This window comes from Lepidothrix coronata, unplaced genomic scaffold (assembly GCF_001604755.1).
Source record: "Lepidothrix coronata isolate B3197 unplaced genomic scaffold, Lepidothrix_coronata-1.0 Scaffold233, whole genome shotgun sequence".
Classification (NCBI taxonomy): Eukaryota; Metazoa; Chordata; class Aves; order Passeriformes; family Pipridae; genus Lepidothrix; species Lepidothrix coronata.
In genome coordinates, this window is record NW_016690413.1 from 1,016,896 (window position 1) to 1,022,288 (window position 5,393).

A 5,393-nucleotide genomic window follows, 5' to 3' on the forward strand; every position below is an offset into this window, starting at 1 on the left:
AGCGGGGGGGACCCCGGGGGTGGCAGCGGGGGGGACCCCGGGGGTGGCATTCCCTGGAGCGGGGGGGTGGAGGGGTGTGGGGACACCGGGGGTGCCCCGTCTGCGCGTTTTTGGGGTGTGTGGGCGCCGGGGTCTGCGGGTTTTTGGAGTGCGGGGGTGCCGGGGACGCCCTCCCTTTGTGGTGTCAGGGTGTGGGGACACCGGGGGTGCCCCGTCTGCGCGTTTTTGGGGTGTGTGGGCGCCGGGGTCTGCGGGTTTTCGGAGTGCGGGGGCGCCGGGGACGCCCTCCCTTTGTGGTGTCAGGGTGTGGGGACACCGGGGATGTCCTGCCTGAGGGGTGTCGGTGTGTGGGGACACCAGGGACGCCCTGTCTGTGGGTTTTTGGCGTGTGGGAACACCGGGGACACCCTCCCTTTGTGGTGTCAGGGTGTGAGGACACCGGGGAAGTCCTGTCTGTGGATTTTTGGGGTTTGGGGACACCAGGGATGCCCTCCCTGTGTGGTGCCAGGGTGTGGGGACACCAGGGATGTCCTGTCTGCTGGTTTCTGGGGTGTGGAGACACCAGGGTCGCCCTCCCTGCAGGTTTTTGGGATATGGGGACACTGGGGATGCCCCCCCAGCAGGGTTTGCCTGCTCAGGGTAATCCCCAGCTGCCGGAGTCAGGGGATTTGGGGGGTCCCCACCCTTGGGGACGGTGTGGCTGGGGGCACTGAAGCTGAGCAGGTTTGAGGGGCTGGGAGTGCTCGGTGCTCACCGGTGGCACCGGGACACCAGGGTGGCACCGGGACACCAGGGTGGCACCAAGCTCAGCCCTCACCAAAACCAGGGGGACCCCCCCTGCCACAACCAGCCCTGGCCGATCCAGGTGTGACACTGGGGTGACACCTCTGGGCTGGTGGGACCCCGGGCCGGTCCCAAGCCCAGGGTGGGCACCAGGGGCTCCCGGTGGGTTCTGGCGCCGCGTGGCCTCGACGTGCCAGGGAGCGCCCGGGCAGCGCCTGCCGTGTCTGGCACAGCCATCGAGGCCTTGGGGGCCTCCCTGCCTCTCACGACCTTCCCGGTGACCTTGAGCCACCCCTGGGGGTCCCTGTGCAGGGTGGGAACCGCGGGGGGCTTGCGGGGAACCCTCTGCGTTGTTGGGGACCCCCCCACCCTGCAGCGGGGACGTGGGGCTCTACCGGGGCGTTCGCGAGGTTTGGGGGAGCCCCCCCTCTCTGAGGGGTTTGTGGCAGTGCCGGGGGCGGTGGGGACCCCCGTGTGCCCCCCGGGCGGCCCCGGGCGGGGGGTCGGCGGTGGCCCTGCGGGGGCAGCCAGGCGGAGCGGCTTTGTCCTTCGGCTGAGCCGAGCGTGGGGGAGGCGGCGGGAGAACCCGGCGCGGCGGCTTTGTCTGGGGACGCCGGCGCGGTGGCGGCGAAGGGGGGGCGTGGGGAGCCCGAACCCCCCCGCTGGACCCCGCAGGACCCCCCGCCCCAGCCCCAGGCACCCGTCTGGCTCCACGCAGGTATAGGGTGTCCCCGGCTGCGTGTCCCCTCCTGGGGTGGGAGGGCTGGGGAGGGGATCCCCCTTGGGCTGGGGGTGGCAGGGGGGCCCTGGCTGCCTCTGCCACCCCTGGGAACATCGGTGCTGCCCCCCGTGTCCCTCCGGGCCTGATCCGGCCCCAGGGCGTCTCCGTGGGGCTCAGGGGAGGGATTTTCTCGGGGAGACCCCGGGACAAGCCGGGGATTCCCCTGCACCGCGTCGGGGCTGGGGAGGTTCGGGTTGTCCCCGCGTGTCCCTGCGTGTCCCCGCGTGCGTGCCAGCCCGTGTGCCTCCCCCTGCGCCGTGGGGCCCACGGGCACCCCACGGGCGGGAACAGGCCTGATCCTGGGTCGGGTGGATCCCCCCAGTGCCAGGCTCTGCCCCTCCGCACCAACCTCGCCGTGCCGGGGTGGACACGGGGCACTTGGGGCACGGGGGGCCCGGCTGTTGGCATCGCCGGGGGTCCCGCTGTGGCAGGGCTTGGCTGAGCCATCGTGCTGCTGCTCTTTGGGAGCCGGGTGGCCTTGTCCCGGCGCTTCCTCCTGCCCCGAGGGCCTCAGAGGGTTTGGTGTCCCCCCAAACCACGCTCACGCCCCTGCCCTGCCCTCGAGGGAGGGGGCAGCGGCGGTGGCACCCCCAGCCCGCCCCGTGCCGGCGGGTGGGCAGTGGCGTTGGCGGGGGCGGGGGGGGCTCCCGCCGGCACCGCCAGATGCTCCCCAGCCTGGGACATATGGCCAGGGCTTGGCGGCGGCGGGAGGAACCGGGGCTGCCGCGGGGGATTTTTGGGGACGGGGGGGGGGGCCGCAGGGGGTCTGATGCACTTCGTGCCCCGGCAATGCCCGAGCCGCGGCGGCGGCTGGCGGGGAGCCCCCGTGACCCCGGGCAGGGTCACCGCGTGGGCCCCGCTGCCCCCAGCACCCCGTCCCCTGCCCCACGGCCAGGGGGTTCCCTGCTTCCCCGTCCCCCTGTCCCCCTGGGCACAGCCCTGGCACGGCCGCTGCTCCCCCAAATTCCTGCCCCACCCTCGCCGGGCCGTGATTCCCAGGCAGGAATTAGCGGGCGGGTAATAAATAAATCACCCGCGGGGAGCCTTTCGGCCGCCCGCCGCTATTTTTAGCCGCACCCTCCTCCTCTGCAGTTGCTCCAAGGCAGTGTCGCTGCTTCGGGGCACGGGGGGGAAGTGGGGGGTCCCACTGCCACCCCACAGCCACCCCCAGGGCACAGGGGGCTGCTGCAGCCCAGCTCTGGGGGGTTAAGCCGTGTCCCCCCACCCGTGTCCGTGCTCTGTGCAGGGTGTGGAGGTGCTGCCGTGACCGGGGTCGCCCTTAGGACCCCTTTGCTGTCCCCATCCCGCGGGTCCGTCCCCAGCCATCTCCTCGGTGACAACCCAAGTGACACTGCAGAGTGGGTGGGTGCCCGTGTCCCAGCCCCAAGGGTGGCAGGGGGACGGTGGGACCCCCCGTGCCACGCCGTGACACCCGGCTGTGGCCGCGGGCATCCTGCTGCTGTGTCACATCCTGGCGGGAGCTGCCGGGAGCAGGGACACTCAGGCCCGTGTCTCAAGGACACACGGTGAGCGTGGCCAGCAGAACTCCTGCCTGAGGGGACCTGCTGTGTCTCCATCCCCATCCCTGTCCCCGTGGGGACGATGATGGGGACAGGGAGGACCACCCTGCGCATCCCACCGGAGCATCCCTGGGGATGCAGCCCCAGCCACGGCATCCCCTTGGGGGTGCAGGGACAAGGGACGGGGACTCCTTGGGCCTTCACAGTTTTAACCAGCCCCCCGGGTGCTGAATCCTTCCGGATTCATCCCTGTGGATGTCCTGGCAGGAGGAAGATTTAATAAGGGCCCATTTACGTCGCCATCGATAGAGGCTGTTGGTGAAACGACCACGGAGCGGTGGTTAATGAAATATTTACTGACACTGGTCAGGGAGGGCTCTGGGGCGGCTTCACCCCCCCCCGTTTGAGGTGGCAAAAAGTTTTCCGGGCTGTGGTGGGGTGAGCAGTGCCCTGGCACGGCTCCGGCATCCCCGGCACGGCCGCGGCGAAGGGCCTGGGGCCGCCGGCCCCGGGGAGACGTTTCCCCTCCGTCCCTGCCCGCTGCGTATTTTTCTCCCCATCCGAGCATTAAAAAGAAATCGGAGCCCATTTTCCTGCGATAAATTTGGCAGAATGGAGAGAAAATGATCTGGCTCTGGAGGGGAGCCAGGGCCCCGGCTGCACACCGGGAGCAGCTGGGCGCTGGAGCCCGGCCACGCTCCGGAGCTCCCGGAGGAACCGGGAAAACATCATCCCTGGCTCTGCCGCGTCCCCGGGGGATGGGGAAGGGGTCCCGAAGCCCTGCTGCTCCCCGGGGAAAGGGGGGGTGCTGGTGGTGGCAGCCCCAGGCCGGGTGTCCCCGTGCTGGTGTCCGTGCTGATCCCGGTATTCCGGGGTGCGGCAGGACCGGGAGCTTGGAGGCCTGAAATCCAGGGAGCTGCTGCACCCCGGGGTACAGCCCTGCTGCAGGGCTGGGGGGGGCTGCAGGGACCCCCCGTTCCCCTGTGCCAGGAGCCCTGGGCTGCTGCTGGGGCCGTGGGCTCGGTGTGGGGGTTTGGAGGCCGTTTTGGGGGTTTTGGGGGGGGGTCCGTGTGACGCAGCCCCTCGTGCAAAGGGGCCGTGGGTGCAATGGAGCCCCTCGTGCAACGGGGCCCTTCGTGGGGTGCAGCCCCCCGTGCAACGGGGTCGTTGGTGCCACAGAGCCCGTCGGGCAAGGGGGGCTTCCCTGCCACGAGGCCCTTGTGCAGCGGGGCCGTTGGTGCAATGCAGCCCCTCGTGCAGTGGGGCCGTGGGTGTGAAGCAGCGACTCGTGCAAGGGGGTCTTTCGTGGGACGCAGCCCCTCGTGGAAGGGGGTCGTTGGCACGACGAAGCCCCCCCGTGCAGTGGGGTTTTTGTGCGACCAGGCCTTCCTGCAGTGGGGTCTCTCGGGGGATGCAGCCCCCCGTGGAACGGGGTTGTTGGTGTGGTGGAGCCCCTCGTGCAGTGGGGTCTTTGCTGTGGTGCAGCCCATGCTGTGAGGGGGCCGTTGGGGGGCCGCAGCCCCTCATGCAGGGGGGCGATTGGTACCGTGGGGTCCCTCGTGCAATGGGGCCGTTTGTGGGACGCAGCCCCTCGTGCAGGGGGGTTCTCTGTGTGATGCAGCCCCTTGTGAAACAGGGGGTGGTTGGTGCGATGCAGCCCCTCCTTCAACAGGGTCTTTCGTGCAGTGCAGCCCCCCCGGCAGTGGGGCTGTCGGGGCGATGCTGCCCCTTGTGCAAGGGGGCCTTTTGTGTGACGAGGCCCTTGTGCAGCGGGGTGGTGTGTGCGGGGCAGCCCCTCAGCAAGGGGGCTGTTGGGGCAATGCAGCCCCTCCTGCAGTGGGGTCCCTGGTGGGATGGAGCCCCTCGTGCAATGGGGTCTTTCACGTGGGGAAACCCCTCGTGCACTGGGGCCGCTGGTGCAGGGGGTCTGTGCATCAGGGGGTGCCCGGGGGGGCAGGGGACAGGGTGACCCCCTGAGTGGCGGTGCCAGGGCAGGACCCTCGCCAGGTGCAGTGGCTCTGGGGGTCCCTGGCCCTGCAGCCGAGGGGGTTTGGGGACCCCGCTAACGCCACATCTCCTCTCTGGCCAGGCGTGGAGGGAAGCCCATGGCCCCCGGACCCCCAGGCCCCCCCCGCACCCAGCCCCGACCCCGCAGCCCCTAACGGCCCAAGGACCCCCCCGGCCGGCCCCGGGGAGCCCGAGCAGGTAGGGGGGCACGGGCGGGGGTCGCGGGGTGCTGGGGTTGCACCAAGGCGCTGGGGGATGTTTGGGGGTGCTGGGGGTGCACTGGGGCTGATGGGGGGGCTGCA

At 70.7% G+C, this 5,393-nt stretch overlaps 1 long non-coding RNA gene across 1 annotated transcript in view; it reads left to right on the forward strand.

Annotated features, from left to right (window-relative positions):
* The window catches only part of LOC108506974, an 11,661-nt gene extending 10,171 nt beyond the window's left edge, over positions 1 to 1,490 (forward strand). The window contains exon 3 of the long non-coding RNA XR_001877917.1: positions 1,480 to 1,490. This is a non-coding gene — a long non-coding RNA (uncharacterized LOC108506974). The remainder of the gene's footprint in view (positions 1 to 1,479) is intronic.
* Positions 1,491 to 5,393: the final 3,903 nt, after the last annotated feature.